The 22,829-nt window shown below is 42.5% G+C and overlaps 1 protein-coding gene across 8 annotated transcripts in view; it reads right to left on the bottom strand.

Moving 5' to 3' along the window:
* The window catches only part of ZMYM4 (zinc finger MYM-type containing 4), a 1,395,070-nt gene that overhangs the window by 1,160,408 nt on the left and 211,833 nt on the right, over positions 1–22,829 (bottom strand). For 2 of the 8 annotated variants that reach the window (XM_078681136.1, XM_078681137.1), the window contains exon 1: positions 1,758–2,182. The exons of 3 other annotated variants lie outside the window; for them this stretch is intronic. The gene's annotated coding sequence lies outside the window, so the exon portion shown is untranslated. Of the gene's footprint in view, positions 1–1,475; positions 1,587–1,757; positions 2,183–22,829 lie in introns of those variants that run through there. 3 more of the 8 variants (XM_078681134.1, XM_078681135.1, XM_078681131.1) reach the window with 3 other exon arrangements.

The following is a 22,829-nucleotide window of genomic DNA, read 5'->3' as shown; positions in this document are numbered from 1 at the left end:
TAACACAGATCTAAGAAGGGGAGACCTCCAAGATAATTTAATGTGAAACATTCTGGCTTATAATTAACATTTTGTCTTTCAGAAAGGTACAAATGTTCTTAATGGGGGCCACACAATTTGGATGGAGATCTCATTTTGTACACAAGAGCAATTTGAAAGGACGACTAAGATCTTGAAACCATTCCTTTGAAGCCTTCAAAACCCGACGCTGACCCCACATGGGCAGCACGGAAAGGTATTGTTAGGGTGGCAGCTTGTAACCTCTAACAGATAAAGAGGCCCATAACCGAACGCCAGTATTGTAGGTGGATGCATAATGTGTTTTGTCACATGCAAGGAAGGGGCCTATCGAGCCTTCAGATGTCAACAAAATAAAAAAGGTCAAGTTTAGACTTGTGAGCATAAAATATAACCAGGGGTCTCCAAACCGGTCCTGGAGGGCCAGATCCATGCCAGATTTTGTGCATATCCCCATTTAGATACATGTAGTTATTTTAAAAATCTGGCATGGATCCGGTAAACTAATGTTAGCCACATAATGTCACATCCACTTGAAGACAATGGGCGGTTGAACGCTTAGGTTTACGATTACCTTATTGTGCGTGAATAAGGATAACATTCAGTGCAATACTATACAACAATGCACAGAGTTAAAACAGCAGGGAAATAAAGGCCTTTAGGCCTGATTTACACTAGATAATGCTAACAACTATGGAGATGCGTACAAAAGACAATGTGGGCCTCCCAAAAGTTATTGCCACAGGTAAACAAAACCATCACAAAGTGCAAAACCAATAAGCAATGGGAAGTCGCTGGGCTGAGCACGGAACTGACACACGGGGTTCAGGAAACAACATTATTGTGCATTCCTTACATAGAGGACCATGGGAACACAAAAATAATCACCACAAAACCCCATAGTAACAAATGACTTCCCCCATGCCTAACTTTAACGAAGGAGCTAAAGTCGCCCCTAGACCTGACTCATATTCTACTCTTTCTAAAATGCACACTTGCCTAAATGCAAGACGAAACACCAGAACGCATGAAAACTTGAACAAAAGCAGTATTTGGCATAATATGGGAGCTTGAATGCTCCGCTCTCTCCATGCTATCAGCAGCTTCCCTTACACCGACCTCCACTATCTAAAGCCAACCATACAAGTCCTTTCACAATAAACACCCCAAAACATAAAACAACCCACATCGTTCCGAAGTGCTACCCACTTCTCTGCACCTTAACAGGACAAATCCAGTGCCACTCCTAATCTATCTTCCTTATTTGAATTGTAACCATCACATATCAAAGTTGCACTCTGAACCCTTTGCCACTGTGTCACCAAATCGGTACCTTTTGTGATCTTCGCTAACTCAGCCTCCACCCACAAAGCGTTCCTCGTTGATTGATTTTGAACCCATCGTGCATAACCCCAACGTGCCCAGACTTCACAAGAAACTGCAAGTCCAACAATCACCTCTTATTTACAGAGCACCAAAGAACGGCCTACACAGATGGGGGATCGCTGGCCCAGAGATCTCTCGTGCATAAGAGTTCACAATTCATTGTCTGCTGCACAGTGCCAGCTTGCTCCCATCAGGATATATACCCCCCCCCCCCCACCTCATTCAAGAAAAAAACAAGGGTAATGCAAGGCCCACTCGCCCTTCCCGCCATAGATATGGACGTAACTCCAGCCAGGTAGATCGGGGCGGTACTAAGCAGCGGGGGTGGTGGTGGTGGTCTTAAACACACATACCCCGACTGCCGCCTCCTTCCGTAAAGCCGCCATGTTGGCCCCTCGGACACTCTCGGTTGGTCAACACACCAGCAAAGACCTCTTGGCCGAATCCACTCTGACCGCAGGGGGTGCGCGCGTGCACTCACGCTCTACTAGGCGGGGGTAATATAAGATAACACACATGTATATTATGCGGAAGAAGGGTGCCGGTCGGCCGGTGACGCCACTCAGCCGCCGCTAGCAATCTGGGAGGGCTTTTTTTGTCGCGAGACGCCGCCCCCCTTTTCCTCCTCCTTCCTTTCAATGGCGCGAGGGCCTCAACGGCAGAGCCTCGCGCGCATGCCCAGATGGGCGGTGCCATTTCCAATGTGGGTGGGTAAGGGTATCGTGCAGAGGGCCTCGAGTCCGACACGCATGCGCTTCTGCTCTGTTTCCGTTGCCCTGGCGCTTGCGCGTTCCACGACTGTGAAAGAGGGTGGATACAAAAAAATGGCGGCCTTGGGCGGAGCAATGTGACGTCACGATGCCTGTGAAAGTGGGGCTGACACCTGGTGGCATTGCAGTAGCATTTCTGGCCTACACTTGTTTTCCACGCACTGCATCAAGATTTCAAAACAATTAAATACCACAAAACATGGAAATGCCAATTTCTTACTCACTTAATGAGCTAATTCCACATAACTTCCTTCACTTCATACTGGCCATTAACAGAGCCACTACACTAGGATAACAGTGGGTGTTTTATTTCAACTGTAGCCCCCCAAAATGAAGACAAAAAAAAACAAAGTAGTAAAAAAAAAAAAATGTACATTTAACATCACAATTCAATGATAACTATTCTAAAGTTAACCTAAATGGTTGCACATGGCGCTATAAACTTCTACAATTTCCACCGGAGGCTCCAAAAATGAGAAAATATCGTAACGTAAGATAGGCCACTCTTGTTTAGATGCACGGTCAGAAAGATTATTTATTAAGTTGCATAGGGTTGACATGTCACCTAGAAGTCAATTCAGACGTGTGGGTTGTATATATACCTTTTTTGTAAAATCAGCCCGTTCTATAGTAATTTATATAAACAAATATATGCATGTTACATAATATTTTTTATTGAGCATGACATTCTTAAGCCTTCCGGTTTATGTGCCATAAAGTCGGAATATGTACTGATCAAATCAAAAGAACTGGGATGCACACGACGTTTTTAACAGTGCCCATCAGAGTTCTAGGTATACATTAGTTTAAGTGTCTCCCAGGAGATTAGATGGTCATCAATCTTTTTCGGTGAGATTGCCATTCCACGATACTGTGGCCAGTGCAGAGTGGGCTTGGCCACCAGGACTTAAATGTATTTCGGGGCGACAACCGGCAAAGTTATTCTGAATTAAGTGTTTCAGATGGTTGGCAGTGCTAGTTTAGCTATAAGAATATAGCCCCTTGTCCCCAAATGGCTCAATAGGCCATACGGAGAGCCCTGAAATCAATTATCCCTTTCTAAGTTGGGAAACAAAAGGAGGGGTCGGCTGAATGGGACACACAGTCCCAGTACATGAAATGCAGCGGCAATGCTGCTCCATGTAGGCTCTATAATCGTTGTAGGAGGACTCCCTACAATGGAGCACAGTTCAGATGTGAGGGTAGCACAAGTGGGTTCAAGCTGGACAGAGGTTGACCTCCGAGGGGCGAAGACACACCTCAGACATGGGTCATATGCCAAACAAGTCACATAATGCTCTTCAAGAGATTTATCAGTGATATCATTTGTGAAGTTATTTGCTAGTTCATGATCTGTATTTTGGGGGCATTATGGGTAAGTGATTTACCTTAACAGGACAATTTAATTGATTTGATAGGTTTTAGATCTAATTCACTGTGCTTATTTACCTCACCCTTCTTCAGGAAATTCTTTTGTGGACAGTTTACAGTGCAAGTGTTACCAAAAGATGAATGATATCTAGTTTCACTGATAAATGATATCACTTATAGTCAACATTCGTTGTACATTCTGACCATAATTTAGTACGGCATGGAAATCTCAGTGAATGTGATACTCTTGAATAACATTATGCCACTTGTTTGCCATGTAACCCCCTGTCTGAAGTGTGTCTTCACCCCTCGGAAGTCAATCTGTGTCCAGCTGCACCACACTTGGGTTACCCTCACATTGAATGGAAAGAAAAATCTAATGTTTAAACTTCAAATCGGATGAGGATTAGTATGCAAACTAGAAATGTCAGTTGTACACGGAATTCTACTCAGCCAATCACTTAACATGCTTTCCTCAGAACCTAAACGAAGGAACTAGTTTGCCACGTCAATGGAACATGTAAGAATATACTAACCCTTTCAAGCAAGGATTGTCAGTATATTATTTGCAAACATCAGAAACTCCTTTCCACAACAAGAAAGTACTCTGACACAAGCTCTTTATACCAAGTATACTGTAAATATGTTCAGTCATTTTTGCTGGAGCACAGAACACAAATGAACATGGTGATTTTGTAAAACACACGCCTCAAAAGTAGTTTTGTTTAGTAACTTTGGAGCCTCTTAACCAATCTATCCCAAAGACCAATCATAAGTAATGGGGCCAGATTCTGACAAACTGCACAAAAGTAATGAAAAAAAACATATTTTATTATGAACTACTCATCATCTCCACTATAACTAAAATTACATCAAGGGCATTATGGTTAATTAATAAAAACGAAAAACCTCCCACACACCCTGAGCCCTCAAGTTACCCTCGCCTAACTTTAGCCTCTACCCATTGCTGAACACTGAAGTTCCCATCATCTCCATTAACCTCGAGCCAACCCTGAACCCTCAAGTCACCCATATCTAAATTTGCCTTTACCCACCCATAACCCTAAAGTCACCCACTCCATAACGCTCAAGTAACCTTCCCCTCTCCTTACCTCTATCCACCCCTAAACCCTTAAGCCATATTCACCTCCCTTTACCCCTACAGACCCCTGAATCCTAAAATCACTTTTTTTAAATAACATAAAAAGTATGTTATTAAAAAAAAATACTGACCTGTATGGTAAAGTACTGCATGGTAAAAAACAAGTTACTTACCCTGTACACTGGGGTTCTCAAGTATTGATATATCTGATCGATTCACATGCTTGAATCTTCCCCGTCGTCATGGTCGGAGTCTCATGGTAACGGTAATAAAAGCAGTATTAAAGCATTAGCATTAAACTCTATTGAAGATGAAGATTCATATATGTAGATATAAAGACTGAAGATGAAGATTCATATATGAAAATTCATTAACCAGCACCAAAGATAGAGGCAGCTGAATATAATATGATATATTACCTACTTACAGTCGCCAGTAGGTAGTTCTAGTTAGGACTTGATTTCTATTAAAAAGCAGTGTTTCAGCTGCCTATATCTTTTGCGCTGGTTGATTAATCTTTTTAAAAAAAAATATTTATTGGCATTTTCAAACCTGGTTGATTAATCTTCACAAATTTTCCCCCAAACATTTAACACTCACGTCAGCTAGTGTGTAGAAAGTTTCAGCGTGGCCCGTAAAGTGGGGGCTGAGAAAAAGAGGGAGTCCCAAAACACGTTTTCCCCATGTTAATTCACGTAGGACCTTTGACCGAACCTACAGCCTGAACTGCTGGACAGAATTAGGTTTAGGGATTTATAAAGCGCATAGCTACCCGAAGGCTTCCCAGCACTGGGAGAAAATGGCAGTGGGTACATGGGGATTTAGGGGAAGAGCCAAGTTTTGAGTTTTTATCCTGAAGGCTAATTCATCTGTTAGCATACACATTTCTCCAGGCAGGGAGTTCCAAAGGCCAGGAGTCAGATGCGAGAAGGATCTGCCTCCCCATCTGGCTCTCTTTATCCTGGTCTGTTTCATAAGATGATCTGCCGAGGATTTTAGGTGTCTGCCTGGGATGTAGTGTGTGACAAGCTTTTTAATTAAGTCCGGGCCTTTGTCATTCATAGCTCTGTGGGCGATGCACAGTGACTTGAACTCTATCCTGGCCTTTATATGGAACCAGTGTAATGTCTTCGAGGCTGCTCTAGCTGACTGTTGTCTGGGAATGCGCAGAAGTATCCTAGCTGCGGTATTTTGAACCACTTGTAATCTGTTTATCACGTATTTAGGGGCGCCAAGATACAAGGAGTTGTCATAGTCCAGCTGCGACAGCATTAGGGCCTGTACCACGGTTCTGCAAGTGTTTTCAGGAATGATCGGTAGAATCTTTCGTAGCATTCGCAGTGCTCCAAAACATTTTCCGGATATTTTCCTAGCTTGAGTCTCCATGGACAGACTATTGTCCAGCCACATTCCCAAATTTTTTACCTCTGTCTTTGTGATCGGGGGTTCCCCTAGTTCTGGAGGCCAGCTAATCAGGTTTCTTGGGATCCCGTTATTTCACCAAATTTGGAAGAAAGACAGATTTGGTACACAGATTAAGCTTTCACTTATTTGGTGTAAATTTGTTCAGTAGTTTTAGAGATAATAACCGAAGAACAAATTTGTATATATAGGGACGCGGATGCACCCACGGGGGATCCACAGCTTTATATACCGCAGTAAAGTCCTGATTGGCTGGATGCACCTTCACAGAGAGGTTCCAGCCGCCAGTTTGTTTGTAGGAGAATCGGTCCCGGGGCAGAAAATTTCTTTGCAAACTGAAAAAAGGGGGTCAGGTGAGAGGTTTCCTGAACCCTTCTACATGTTATAAATGAGAGGTGAGCATGTGTCCTGGGGTCAGAAACGTGAAAAAAAATATGGGTAACTTGCGAAATATGCAGAACCTGCACGTGGCAATGTAGGACATGAGACCAACCTAGGATATCACTTTGGTAGATATTCATTTGATACAAGCAAATGCCAGCGGTCAATAACCAAGACCTAATGTACTAGATAAATGTCACAGGTTTTGTGCACTGTATCAGATAGCCCAAGTACTCATGGGCCAACAAACACGTACAGATAACTTTATTAACACAATGAGCAAATAATACTTTGGACTATATAGTTCATACGTAAAACAGGAACGTATGAGTCCCATTTATTCTACTGAAGTTATGAAGTTATGTACATCATACAGTCCAGGGAGCACCATATAGCTGCTTTTCAAATGTGAAACTTAACATGAACTCAATGCGGTTAGAACTACTATAGAAGAAATGTGCAATGATAGTACTTACAGCCCATGTTGACGGTCTGTTGTCTATGCCCATGAATGGAGTCAGCAATTTAAGTTAATTTCAAATTTAATTTATTTTAAATTCAATGATCATACACTTGCATCAGGACAACATCTTAAGAATTGTTCAACTAAACTGAACGTAAAATGCTTTTTTTATGGTCACATGGCAACCGCACCCAATGTGATTTTGAGAACATATATTTACTATAATATAAGTTTATAACAGTTAGAAATATATAAATGTTTAAAATATTGCTTGCTCTCATATACACTTTAAAGGTATTTAGATATAGTTTTGAGACAAAAAAATGAGGGAATGGCGTACGCGGCGCCACACCGTACGTCTATGATGTAACACAGGGCGTGGTAGCGTGCACTCGTCGCATTCGCAACGCACAGCGGGCGCGACGCCATACGTACATTACGTAACGCGCAGCTTAGTAGTGCGTACCAGTCGCATACCAAAGTAGCAGCTGGCGCAAACTCATACGTATATGTTGTTACCCGTGATGCGGTGCCACAAAACGGTCGAATACGAAATGCACATCACTTAAATGTGGTGGATAGGATTCGCGTGCTGATCAAGCTTGGTAGACTACCGGTACGGGACTGTAGTTTTCTCCCAAAAAAAAAATGATACACATATTTTTCAGGGAAGATATAAAAGATTACATAATTTTTAAAGTTTAAAAAAAGGATAATAAAGTTGCAAAATATTAAAAAACAATTAGAAAAAATATAGGTTTTATCAATATTAAAATATGAAATGAACATTTAAAAAAACCTTTGAAATTCACTGAAAAAAACAGGTTTTACGGACGTTATAGTTAGGAATTAGCATTTAAAAAACCTTAGAAATTCACTGAAAAAACCATAGGTTTAAGGGAAGATATATTTAGTTGGTCATTTGACTCATATAAAACCAGAGAAATTCGCCAGTTATAGTTAGTTGAGCTAACTATAACTCGCGCGCCTGCAATGCACTGCTGATGACGTCACATATTACATAATACATCACTCATGACGTGGTCAGTGACATCACTGATGAAATCACTGATGACATTTCAAATGACATCACTGATGACATCATCCATGTGATAAATTGATGCATCTTCTCACACCCTAATATAACTTTGATACACCTACTCTAAATTACAGACTGCCATTCTCAAAAACATAGACACTCTAACAGCAGTAACTACATACACAATCACTGATTCTTAGGTTTACACACACATCCACTCACTCACCTGTACAGTCACTCATACTTATGGTCACTCAGTACAGGACTATCATATGGACTCATACACTTATATAAATACTCACACACCACCACTCATCCGTAGTGGTACTTACACACCAAGTCAGTCATGGAAATAATGAATCCACTGCCATTTACCCACCTATACAGTTATACACACACCAGCTCAATCACTCATACAAATACTAGCACATTCTTACGCTCTTATACAATCACTGATACAAGCACACTCATCCATACAGCCACTCTCAGAATCACACACTCTCACTTATAGCCATTTATATACTCCAACACACATATATACTGCCTTTCACATATGTAGTTACTCACACATGTACCACTGAGATATACATTCACTCACCAACACACCCATACACACACTCACCCACCCATACAGTCCATCACAGATGCACTCTTGAAACCATGCACCCAGTGAATCACCCAGTCACACATCTATGCACAGAGTCACCACACCCCACCCACATAAACACTCAGGTACCCATACAGATACTCAGACAACCAATCAATAACACATATAGACACTCCTGTAGCTATTCATAAACCCATGTAGCCGGTTACACACCAACAGACAGACGGATACAGACATTCACACAGTTTAGTCACTAACCCATGCATTCAATAAGATACGTTTAATCACTCACTTATAGAGTCAGTCACGCACCTACAAAATAATCCATTCAGACACTTATACACCCAGTCATTCTTCAATACGCCTTTCCCTATATATATTAAACATATTTAAACTTTAGAGAAACACACAGTCACTGGATGATGTCATCAGTGATGTTATCAGTGATGTCACTGACCATGTCATGAGTGATGTAATATGTGACGTCATCAGCAGTGCATTGCGGGCGCGCGCGTTATAGTTAGCTCAACTAACTATAACTGGCGAATTTCTCTGGTTTTATGAGTCAAATGTCCAACTAACTAGAACGTCCCTTAAACCTATGTTTTTTTCAGTGAATGTGTATATATATAAGAAATACGAGAGCATGAAAATTTCAAAATTCAGTGGAATAAGCAAAAATGCAAACATAGGCAATCGCCGCAATAAGCAAGGTGAATCATCGACGTCAAGTCTCAGTTCAGCAATAGAAAGTGAGTCAGAGGATACAAGGGCAGGGCGAGTACCAACTACCATATCGTTGGTTGAAGAGCTGGATTTTTTGGTGGAGGAACAAAAAGAAAAAAGTTTATTCAGGATCTGAATCAGAATGATATCAACTTGCATTTTACTTCAGAAATAAGCACTACTAGCGTAACATTCCTGGATGTGGAGGTATATGTAGAGGGTGGGAAAATAGAGACTAAAATACACAGAAAACCCACAGCCGTAAATTCCATCTTACATGCCAATAGTCACCACCCCAGACACCTAATACAGAGCATCCCCTATGGGGAAATGCTCAGACTAAAGCGCATATGCAGCACAACATTGGAATTAAAAACAGCCCAACAAATAAGTAAAACAAGGTTCCTGCAACGAGGGTACTCGACAAATTGTACTGACACCGCTATCAGAAAAAGTGATGAAGTGGATAGAACATCACTCCTACAGCCAGCCCTTGCAAAAATGACAACAACAGTAAATGTACCTGATACATCCTCACAATCAGAAAAGGAATTTAGGATGATCGTAGGGTACAATAAGCACCAGAAAGAAATCAGACACATAATACAAAAGAACTGGCCCCTGGTGAAAAATGATCCGGTGTTGGGACCCCACCTTCCCAAGAAACCCACCGTTACAAATAGGAGAGCCCCAAATATGAGAGATCGTCTGGTGGTCAACAACCCAATAGAAATCCCTAAAAAGAATTCGTTTAACCGAAGACAGGGTTTCTATAAATGTCAAACCTGCAAGGCATGTATTAATGGCGTAAACACAAAAAGTTTTGCATTAGCATTTGACAAAGGAGAGCATCAGATAAAGCAACTGCTAACTTGCAAAACAGAGTATGTGATCTATGTTCTGGAATGCCCCTGCAAGCTGAAATATGTGGGAAGTACGAAGCTGCAGGGGCATAAGAGAATATTACAACATATACGTGCAATCAAAAATCGAGAACCAACATATCCCGTTGCCCGACATTTTAATGAAAAACACCAAGGGGATGTTAGACTTTTAAAATATTTCCTGATAGACACTATATCCCAAAGTAAGAGAGGAGGGGATAGGGATGAAAAACTTAGGAAACTGGAAACCAGGTATATCCTGGAATTAGATTCCAAACATCCACATGGTCTGAATATAACGGAAGACTTACACCTGTCTATAAAACCAATAACCTACAGACCTACGAAGGGAATATGTGGGTCAATCATAACACAACAAACTTTTGAGATAGACCAGTCAAATAGACAAAAAATCTGCGTCCTAAATGAGCAAGTACACAAAACAAAAAACCTCACGAAGTAGAAGAAGAGGATTTTTAAAAAATTGATCTTAAAAAACAGATAAAAACTTTTTTATAAAAAATAATGCACATATAGAACATTTCTAAAGTCCATTTTTTAATTTTTCTTCTTCACCAATTAGATTCTAGCACGATTTTTATCCAACTTCACTTTTATAACAGTTTTTATTACGATCGTACTCTCACCAGAGGCTTCTGAGTGGAGAGACACAAAAAGCTACACTGGTAGGGGAATTTAAACATCCTAACCCCAGACACCTTTTTAGATCATGGAAGACAATTACCATATTAAAAACTAAACCCATACAAGTATAAACACTACAGTTCAAAAGTACAAGATAAAACAATGTCAAGTATATGTATATATTTTGTGTATGGCAAATATATAATGTTTTATGTGTATATATATAGAGAAATTATAGTTTTTATACAGGCTTTTATACATATATAGAGGTTTGAATTTGTACTATATCTATATACAATATTGATTTGCCTATTTTGCACACAGAAGCGAGATTTGCACAAAGGGTATTTAAACCGAGATAACGACTGCGAGCTTATGCAACAAATATTTTAAGATATTATGAAAGCGTTAAAAACATGGTCCATGTTTTAAACACTTTCATAATATCTTAAAATGTTTGTTGCATTCCAACAGGCAGGCTGCATGAAGCAAAATTAAATGTTTCATTAAACAACACAGAGTGCATGTGCATTAAATAATTGCAAATGATTTTTCCACTACACTGCTTCCATTTTGTAAGTATAAAACCAATGGACATTGTAACGGGTCCCCTCCCGGGCCCTGTAGTCATGTCATTAACTTTTCAGGAAAAAACACTCATTGATTTCTGAACAATTAGTGTAAAAGCGTTAAGGTAACCATGTTGTTCCTGCTCACATTTCATATGCTTTACTTAAAATCTTGCACTCCTTATGAGTGTTTGCTTTTTCCAGGATGTTGTTACTTTTTTTTCAGACAGCGTATTGCTCTTGTGTAGTGCATGATTTGAATTGAGTCACATCCAGGAGTTTATAGCGGGGCACAATTGGGTTGTAGCTGAAAGCACTGCAATTTTCTCTCAGTGGGTTAGTATGGTGTTCAGTGGGGAGAGGATGTGGCACTATGGCCAGAGCTGCTGAATATGGAACTGGAGAACCAGGCTCAGCCGTCATGACTAGTCCACCAGACCACTCTCCTGAGGGAGCACATTCCCATGCTAGACCTTAGAAGGCCACGCCAGACCTTAGAAGCCCTGGTGTCTTAGCATCAGCAGGTTGGCCCTAGCAGTGGCAAGTGTGAGTTAACCTTGAAGGCCTGTCCACCACAATCCATACTGACGTTCACCTCCAGTCTTGCAGGTAGGCCTACGAAGCAGCATACCCTAGAGCATGGGTACTCGCAAACTTTCTCTCAGGGGCCAAATATACAGTGTGGTTTGTGTCCGAGGGCCGCACCAATGGGGGCGGGGTCAGTGGGGAAGGGGGCGGGGCTAGAGAAAAAAAAAACTGTGACCATGAGGTTGATCACAGGTCCCTGCAGCGGACGCCTTCGTCCACTGAACCACCAGACCTTGCATTCACAAATCAATCAATCAATCAATCAATCAATCAATCTCTCTCTCTCTCTCTCTCTCTCTCTCTCTCTCTCTCTCTGTCTCTCTGTCTCTCTGTCTGTCTCTCTGTCTCTCTGTCTCTCTCTCACTGTCTCACTCACTCTGACTGTCTCACTCACTTTGACTGTCTCACTCACTTTGACTGTCTCACTCCCTCTCACTCCCTCTCTCCCACCCTCTCTCCCACCCTCCCACCCTGTCTTCCACCCTCCCCCCCTCTGCCTCCTTCCCACCCTCTGCCTCCCTCCAACCCTCTGCCTCTGTCCCACCCTCTGCCTCTCTCCCACCCTCTGCCTCTCTCCCACCCTCTGCCTCTCTCCCACCCTCTGCCTCTCTCCCACCCTCTGCCTCTCTCCCACCCTCTGCCTATCTCCCACTCTCTGCCTCTCTCCCTTTCTCTGCCTCTATCCCTTTCTCTGCCTGCCTCTCCCTTTCTCTGCCTGCCTCTCCCCTTCTCTGCCTGCCTCTCCCCTTCTCTGCCTCCCTCTCTCCTTTCTCTGTCTGCCTCTCTCCTTTCTCTGTCTGCCTCTCCCTTTCTCTGTCTGCCTCTCCCTTTCTCTGTCTGCCTCTCCCTCCCTCTGCCTCTCTCACTTTCTCTGCCTCCCTCCCTTTCTCTGCCTGCCTCTCCCTTTCTCTGCCTGACTCTCCCTTTCTCTGCCTGCCTCTCCCCTTCTCTGCCTGCCTCTCCCCTTCTCTGCCTGCCTCTCCCCTTCTCTGCCTGCCTCTCTCCTTTCTCTGCCTGCCTCTCTCCTTTCTCTGCCTGCCTCTCTCTGTCTGCCTCTCCCTTTCTCTGCCTGCCTCTCTCCTTTCTCTGTCTCCCTCTCTCTGGGACACACCGCCTCAAAACGCCTTCCATGTCGTCCTCCGGTGCTCTATGTTGGTCCCAATGGTTGTGATGTCACTGAGCACCAGGCGGGGGGGTTGAGTGGCTCTGGGTCTCAGTTGAATGGGCTTGTGTCCACTGCGCACCCTGGTCCCACCTGTTAGCTTGTTGGTCTAGTGGGGTTAGGTAGCAACCCCCTCCTCCTCTCTCCTCAGGTTGCTGGTGTGGCCCCCTCCCATGCTTCGCAGGCACGAGCAATGATGAATCACTGCTTTACAGGAGGGCACGCCACTGAGATGCAGGGAGCACTCATGTTGGGCTGGGACATCCCCTGTATTTTATGCCTTCTTCTGTTGTATGACGAGGAGGGATCCCGCTGCGCTTGCACAGATCACACTGAGCCGTCCAGATCCCCGGAGTGCAGCCGTGAGCTGTGCTCTCTGGCCAGGAATTGCTCCGGAACCACCCTCCTCCCCAGCGGGCCCGCACTATCCTCTGTGCTCACTGGTCTTGGCGGGGGGCACCCGTAGAGCTCCATATTCTCCCCTGAGCCTCGCTTCGTAGACAGCATCACGGAGCAGCATAGAGGACTGGGCCACCTCACCAGCCAGCATGCATTTTGACACTTACCGGGCTATTGGATGCTGAAACTATGACATTTCACAATCCAAAGCCCTACCTCTGACATTCCCGTTTTGAAAAATGAGCATGCTTTTCTCAAAGTGACTTTAACCGGGACTGGCAACTTTAATACATTTTATTTTTCATTATCTGTTTTTAAAATATGCATAACTATGTACTTTTCTTACTCTTAACACTTTTTGAATATATTTCAGGAGCTAAGCATACCAGTGAGTCATACGATGTTTAGTTAAGAACTTGTGAATAAACACACATATACATTTTAATTTCTTATGATATGTGATTGTTTTGTAGCATGTATTTTCATTTGTATTTTCACATGAGGTAGAGTTGTTTTCTTCCACTCAGAATATATTAATTATGACTGTGTCTTGTAGGTGCTGATTACGTGACCTGGGTTCATAGACACTGGTCATTTCAATGGAAAAAGTTTACGGCTTTAAGGGAGCAGGGGGTCTGCATGGATCTGCATCGTACAGCCCCCAGACTTCTCAGGGCGATCTTCTCCCAAAGGACCCCTCCTACCAGTTGCCCTGGCTGAGGAAGCTTCCGGGACACACACAGCCGCACTCGAGCAATTAACAGGTCTTTAAAAGACCATTTGCATGTTAATGGGGCTTTGTTGGCATTTCACCTCTTCTTAGGCCCCTGCAGCTCGACTCAATCACTGGAATCGCCCTGGCCCCGCAGCAGAGTCTCTCAGAGTTGCGCTGCTGAAACACTCAAGTGTTTGCAGACACTCTAAAAAAAAATTCAGAAAACACGGGTACAATGTCAGCAAGGTCCGCGGGCCGCAAAGGAAGGCTTGCCGGGCCGCCAGCGGCCCGCGGGCCGTACTATGAGTACCCGTGCCCTAGAGCAACAGCGACTCTGCGAATGAGGTCTCAGGACCCTTGAGGCCAGTATTCCTCACCCATTGGTACCTCCATTGGCCTTGTTTTAGCAGTGGTAGTGCAACTCACTACGGATCGGCAATGTAGGATTTGCACGTGCACCAAACTAAGTTCGCAAACGTTACGGTCTCTCTGCTTCATGCACAAACACTTTTAACAGGTGCTGCCTCCTTTGTGGCCAATGGAATTATGCAGCAATGGAGGACAACATTATGTTGCAGTGTTAACTAAATTATACAGCAAAAAAAGACTATTGTAATGCTGTACGTTTTCTGATACTTTATTATTTTGACATCTTTACACATATTAACAGTCTCTGCAAAGATTTTGCTTCATCGGTACCAGTGTAACATGCAAATGCAGCAGTGAGAAAGGTGACCAGTCAACCTTTGCAAAGGGACCTCCCATTTGCAGCAAATCAAGTCACATTTTTGTAACTTTTGATCTGTTTGAGCTACAAACACGTTTTTTTGTTAAAATCGTCAGATTATGCAGCAGATGATGTATTATGTGGAAAATATGGCAGAGCCTAATTATGTGGAAAACATTTGCAAACTAGGATATTTTGCCATTCATATTTGAACTGCTTTTGTGGAAAATTGGAGAAGTGCTGATGATAGAAACTGCATGGCTCAGAGACATATGGCTTGTGATTCCATTTTTAAGCTTATTTGGGACATTCTTTGATTAGAAACGTATCCCACTGTGTGAATGTATTTTAATGTCAATAACTCATATTAAATCTTAAACTTGTGTATCCATTGGTTGAATTAAATAATGTAATACGCTGGAACTTGTCACTGAAATCCCAAACAAATACAAAAAACTGGGATGTTTTGCTCTTTCTGGCCACACCTCTGACTCCACTCACTGACCCATTCCTCTGGAAATTCCCGCCGTCTGATTCTACTCCCACAGTTTCCCTACTTTTTTGTACCCCACTTCAACCACTGGAAACAACATACTGGGATCCTCCCTCCAAAAAGATAGCAATACTTCTCTCTGACGATTGCCACAAAGCATGAAATGTGTACATAAAAACTTCCAGAACATGATTTCAAATTATAATTGCTAACTAGCTCGAGGCTTTTCTAATGGCTATATCCGGCGGGCTCACTTGGCCGGTAGAATACGGAGGACATTAAACACTGCAAATACCAGAATTCTTGGGGAAGGAAGATCAGACCAAATAAAAGACAAGAAGCGATATGTTGGGGAGGGAGCAATCAGATTGTGCAAGAATTTGTAAAATTATATTTAGAGTCGAGTGTCTCGCAGTTTGTGCAATAAGCCTCTCTGAATATCAGGGAGGGGATGTGGTATAACAGCCAAAACTGCCTACTTTGGAACTTCAGAACGAGGTTCGTGGCTCAGCGCCGGCTCAACATCCTTAGATTCTGGGCAAGTCAAATAATCTCCCCGTGCCTACAAAAAATGAATAACTGTCATGCGTAATGTGATTGTCGTCAGGTAAAGCGCTCCAAAATCTTCGGGTTCTAGTAACTTTCAAGCACTAGAATTGCACGAGAGACTGTGAGTGACACTAGTGTGTGTGCAAAGGAGGTCTTGCTGTGTAGCGCCTAAACAGAACCGTCTTCTAAGAGGAGTCACTGAGCTCCAGACAAATAGAATTCTCACATCCCTACCCCCAATGATAATGAGGGGAGTAGAGCGGGTTTGGCCCTCCTAAATCCATCAGCATAAAGCTTTGCAATTGAGTTCTCTGCATTCTCGGTGTGAGCCGTTCTTTTTGCCAGATGCTTTGTTTATTTACTAACTTGCTGGGAGGGGTTTGTCTCTTCTCCCGTCGTTCATCTCTGCGACAAAGGTGGCCCAGCACCCTGCCGCGTCTCTGTAAACGGTCTTTCAAAGACCTGTGAAGAGCTCGGGTGCGGCTGGCAGCTCCGTGTCTGCCCGGGAAGGTGTCTCAGCCCGGGCTGACAACTCTTAACCCTATAAGGAGGGGGAGACACCAGATTGCAGCAGAACAAAATGTACTAGTATTTTCCAGTTTTTTTACAAATAAAGGAAAACTTGTTTTCCGTCTGTATTTATATGTAAAAATCTGTAACAACGGAAAACGGGGAGCCCTACTAATAACCCATGTAGACACTCATGTAGCTACTCACCAACTCATGCAGCCACTTATAGACAAAGTGAGACACTGATACAGATATTTACATATTTAAACATTACTCGCTAATACATGTATTCCCTAAAATACACTTAATAAGTCAGTTATGCAATCATGTTTACAAAAAAACGTCCATTTAGACACTTATTTACCCATTTATTCCTCCATCGACCTTTAGATATACATATATAAAAAAATATTTATTTTTCAGAAAGACACACATTCACTGGATGACATCAGTGATGTCATTTGAGATGTCATCAGTGATGTCATGAGTGATGTCACTGACCATGTCATGAGTGATGTAATATGTGACGTCATCAGCAGTGCATTGCGGGCGCGTGAGTTATAGTTAGCTGAACTAACTATAACGGGGGAATTTCAATGGTTTTGTATGAGTGAAATGTCCAGCTAACTATAACATGATTGAAACCTATGGGTTTTTCAGTGAATTTCTAAGGTTTTTTAAATGCTAATTCCGAACTATAACGTGGCTGAGACCTATGGTTTTTTCAGTGAATTTCTAAGGTTTTTTAAATGCTAATTCCTAACTATAACGTGGCTGAAACCAATGGTTTTTTCAGTGAATATATATATATATATCTATATATATATATATATATACTCCGTCTTCCCTGTGCTATCAGGTTCATCACGAAATACAAAAATCAAGTCTGGGAGATCAGGAGGAGTTTGAAAAAGTTTTGGGAGGTTTTGAGAAATGACGAGGACTTAAGAGAATATGTGGGAGAATATCCTTCTCTCACGTTCAGAAAACCCCGATTGTTACGTGATGTGTTAAGCACAAATGTATTGCCCAGCAAAACTAAACACACTAACATTAAGGGGTTCTTCACCTGTAACCAGTGCAAAGCGTGCAAGTTCAGTAGTAGTTGTAAAGCCATCAAACTTTGTAAAAACAAAGCCCTTTTTATCATCAACAAACATGTTAACTGTAATAGTGAATATGTTGTTTATGTATTGAGGTGCCCTTGTGACAGATTCTATATAGGAAGCACTATTCACAAAGGTAAAAAGAGAGTGCTTGAACATTTAAGGGTGATTAAGAAAAACGATAAGCAGTATCCTGTTGCTCGCCATTACAGTGAATACCATAATCAGAATGCCAACCTCCTTAGATTCTATGTCCTTGATAGTGTACCACCTAGACCATGGGGAAGTAACAGAACATTTGAACTCAGGAGGTTGGAATCTAAAATGATTGTTAAGTATAACACTTTATCCCCCTTAGGGTTGAACTTTGATGAAGAGATGTCCGTACATTTGTAACACTGTCATAGAGATAATTTTTCATGTTCTCCTGATCTGTCTAATAAGGTTTTGTGTTCAGTTAGAATTTATTTTTTGAGCACTATTTATGGGTTTAATAGGATTATTCTGTCAGTTTTATTACAGATATCAAGTGAGAGTGCTGAGGAGCTTTTTTTTGAATTTTTTTTACTTTAATTGGCTGCTGCTTCCCCCCTTTATCGACCACAGACACCTTCGCTCACAGGATCATGATCCTTTTGTTTAGGATTACTGTGTACTGGCGTGAGGCTTGATATATGTCACCAACATTCGCCCACTTGGGCTTCACTCGAATGTTAATCTGATTAATATGTAGCGATTGGCCGTGACTTGTTTATCATATATTTAGCTTGAGGGGACCCTTGCCCACAGGGGCAGCACCCTCAAACGCTGTGGTTTTCAGTGATGATTACCTCTGGAGTATAATTAATCTGAGCTATCAGGCACAGCGTGTGACAACACCTAAGGTGTCTGTTATACCATTCAAAAATGTGGACACTCTGAGGCGTTTATTTAGACAAGCTACCATTTGCGCAAATAATGAAATGTATACTTAATTTTGTTGTGCATTAATTATGTAATGATTCGAAGTCCTTGGAAGGCGCTGCCTGTGTGCCGCCGAGGGAACTACATTTCCCGGCATGCCCAGCATACGCAAGCAGCGCGTCACTTACGACGCCTCCACACTTGCGTAAGCCCGGAAGCAAAAGCCGGTGCTGGGAAGAGGGCGCTGCCGATAATTCTTCAACGGAGGTTGTGTTTGGGCCAGCGCTAGAACCGGTAAGACCGTTCTCATTCGTTATCCTGGATGCCTGGAATACATCCCGTTTTGGTATCGGATGTAACTTTGGGGAAGAGCCTCCTGCTCTTCAAATTGGCATCGTATGTTTGAAACCTGGGACCAGTCTTGAACTCGTTGTTAAGAAAGTCCTGGCCTCAGGTCTTGCAGTACAGACTAGTGTGCTGTGTACCTTATTATTTTCCCCGTTGCCTGGGTCGATCCTGTACAACGACCCTTGCGGGGAGAAATCGGCTCCTACGGAGCAGCGTACTGTTGGCTCTGGGGTTAAGAGCCGAACAGTGATTAGTGGGTTCCTTAGCCAGTGACCGTTTTCTAGTGGCATTTGAACCCATAACCTTATTCTGTATAACCCACGGAGATGTTGGACATCATCCTGGCTCACAAACAATCCAGTGAAGGCAGATTACGTTAAGAAGCATTAACTTGGCTGTCGTTATAACTTGTTTTCCACGCAACCTTCTTTGTTTATTTATATAGGAGAGAGGATCTATGGGGAGAACTGTCAGTGGGTTTGGTTACGCAAAGAGAAGCTTTATCTAAGGTATGTTGATGGACCGAGTTGATTCCATTGCATAATAGCTTGATGTGTGCTGCTCAAACACCTTCTTCTTGTTTCCATCTCCTAGTCAGCCAAAGTCCTGGTTCCACCCTTAAACTCTCCATATAGAGAGACCAACCGTATTTTCCTTTACAGGTAGGAAGAGGGAGGTTCTACGTAGTGTAATAGTGAAAGGAGATAACTGAATGTTTAAAGCCGATTACTATTTATTGTGTCTTGAATATCTGTTGTTGTCATTTCAGATCTCCCTCCCCGCTGTCCCCTTCCTTTCCTTCCCTCGCTTGATTATCCTGGTAGTCTGTGTATGTCACTTCGGAGTCCGGGGCCGTCAAGAGGTGGAACCCTTAATAGCATCGGCACAATTCTGAAGAGACCGGAAGACGCAGCCTGACAGAATTATCGGCCCAAGATTGCTTTCTCTTCCCGATTGTGCCGAGAGCCATGGCGACCATTGAGGACGTAATGGCGGCTTTGGCAGTAGTGCAGGCAGAACTGGCATCATCCAGACAAGAAGCAGCGGCCTCAAGGGCCATCACTGCTCAGTTACAAACGAGAGTAGACGGTCTACAGAGGGCTCCGTTAGATCCTAGAAGCATACACCCTTTTTCTGTTCTTATGGGCATCGCCCTAGGTTCACTCCTTTGTTGCTCCCCGGTGCCAACGTCAAGCTACCTGAAGTTGTAGTGTAGTTCCTATAGTCCCAATAGGCTCTGCGCATTGGAATAATATAAACCGCAGTGTAGACGTAGGACTGAGGTAATCTAGGTCTCTACTGACTATATTAGACTTAATTAGTTTTGCCAGCTAGCTCAGAGGTCACTAGAAACTTTCTCGAATGTTCAAGAAGGATTTAACTTTCCTGATTTAGACAAGAAGGGATTAGCTTCTGACAACCGCATAAACATGACAACTTTGCTCCCTCAGAATAACGAGTATATCTCTAGAGTCGTGTGAAAACAATAGACAGTTATTTCACTCAGTCAATCGTGCATACTTAGTTTCACCAGAGTGCAGAGAAATAGAGAGACGGGCGTTTTCAATAAAAGGTGTTATTTATTGAGCAGTCCTCTTTCTCATGCAAGAGAAACGAGTTGCCACAATTGCAATACTTATCATGAAGTAAAGTGTGTACAGTAAAAGGAGTATTATGAAATAATACTGTAAAAGCATTGATATGGTTTCTTAGCCATATGATACTTTAAAATGGATAAAATATATACATACATAAAAACATTGACTAACGTACTCAACTGGTGCTTCTAAGATACGCCTACCCCGGTGTACCTGACCTAAGCCTAATACGTGGGAAGGAGTAAGTAAGTTGCAGTTAAGTTAAATTGTTTTATTGCCAAGAATCTGCATCAAGAATTCTCTTAAGGATTTAGTCAGCTCCGTACCTTGGTAATAGAATATAGAAGGTCTTGTATCTCTCTCTCAGGACTCGATCTCCCAGCAACCTGCAAGGGTGACTGGAAACACCGGAGCTGGAATTTCTCGGCAGGAAAAAAGACAGCGTCTCTCTCAGTGCGTCAAATGGGGAGGGTCGGCTTCCTTTGGCACTCGCATCAGCTGGGTGTCGGGCAAGTAGATAGCCGCTCTGCTCCAAACCACTGTGTCTTTGCTTAAGGCAACATTGGTATATTTATACCTGAAAGGTGCCAGGTTTGACGTAAGGTTGGACATAAAACGTCACTAAGAACTAACAGTTCTTTCTGGACTCCAGGAGTTCTTGTGCAAATCAAAACAAAAGCAGGGGGATTTCCCGGGCTGCTGGAGGCTTGGTTTGTTTAAAGAACGCGTTGTACTTTCTAGGAGTCTATGGGAGTAGCCGTGCCGTATTTGGACTGCATGGGCTATGACTAGATATGGACATGATTTCTATGCCTTTATAAGGATATGTTTTGTTATAACCATATAAGGGCATGAATCGGGGATATCTTGATTAGGATCCTAGATAGATTCACAACACCCATTCCACGTATTAATGTCCATCATTACTAAATACTAAGCAATATTAAACATATAACGATGCATGTGTATTTTCCAACCCACCCCAAAATACATAAATTGCATTTGAAATGGTGTTTGGTATATACACGAAAATGAGTATTTATACTGTACGTTTTTCAAGCAGTGGTATCATTCAGAAAATGCATATATGAATATTGGCTGAATGAATTGCGAAAATTACATTTATGAAATGGCTCTGAATACAGAAAAGAAGGTCGAGACCATTTCATCACATATTTACAAAAATACTGTACATGTGCTAGAGGCTGAGGTAAAATATTGTCTCTAGTGTCTCTAAAAATAGAAGCTCTGTTCTCTAAGAATAGTTCTACTTTAAGCAGAGTACCATGTGCCAAAAAACAGTAAATATTTTTGGAAGTGGAAAAATAATTTCGCTTTCAGGGGAAAAAATAGTTCCAATTGTTTTCACTAGTTTTGTTTTATCAAAAAAATGAAGGCTGAATTCAGAGTTCAGGGAACGCTGTGTGCTCGTTGTTTTAAACGTTATTCTCGTTGTTGGGAGAGAACATCATATCAGACAGGGTTGCGAAAAATTGGTCTACAACATCAGGTGAAAGTTCGACCAAGTTCGAAAATGCTGAAATAGTGCATATGTGAAAATCCTTGCCATCATCGATGTCGGGATCAGCAATGCTCACAGAAGGTTGTACCTGTGTGGTGCCGCTTTCATCTCGTACTTCACCGCAACCTAGTCGTAATGGTGAAGTCTCAACCAATGCCGTCATCAGAATAGGTAGCCGCTGGGGACAACACGTTGCATGAGTCGTTACCGGACCTAGCAAAGTATCGATATCCATTGGTACTGCTGATGGTAGTGTAAGACAGACGTCCAACACGCATTCTTCTCCGCATAGCAGACATCGAAGCACATGTAAGATGCAATCTTGCCAGATTGGTCTGAATGAAAGAAACCAAGTTGCACTCATATCTCTTCCGAGGACTTTAGTGATTCGGTCTCGGTAGCGTATTGCTAGGATTGTCTCTCCCATTGTAGCTGGAGTTTTGTCTGTTGCTTGGCTTGCCATATCGGAGCAGAAGGATCAAAAATAAAATTCCTGCTACGAGTCCCAAAAGAAGAGGCAGGCTGCCGAAAAGGGAATACACAAAATTCGGGAAAATGCCCAGAACTGTTTCAAAGGGTGCTAACAGTCCCGAAAAAATTGTCTTAAATACATGTGCGATGCCACTGGTATCAGACATGTTTAAAATTTGACCTAACATTTCTGCGAAATGCACGGGGCAATTTGTTGATACTAGGGAATATATCTCTGCCGCTGTCCTTGCAACTTGCAGATCATACGTCTCTTTGGACGAGGTTAAAGGCACAGTTGTCTGTAAAATAATTGACTTCATTCTGCTTAAAGTATCAATTCGAAAAGAAGAAGAGA

Source organism: Lissotriton helveticus, chromosome 3_1 (assembly GCF_964261635.1).
Source record: "Lissotriton helveticus chromosome 3_1, aLisHel1.1, whole genome shotgun sequence".
Lineage (NCBI taxonomy): Eukaryota > Metazoa > Chordata > Amphibia > Caudata > Salamandridae > Lissotriton > Lissotriton helveticus.
This window is presented reverse-complemented; position numbering and strand designations above follow the sequence as displayed.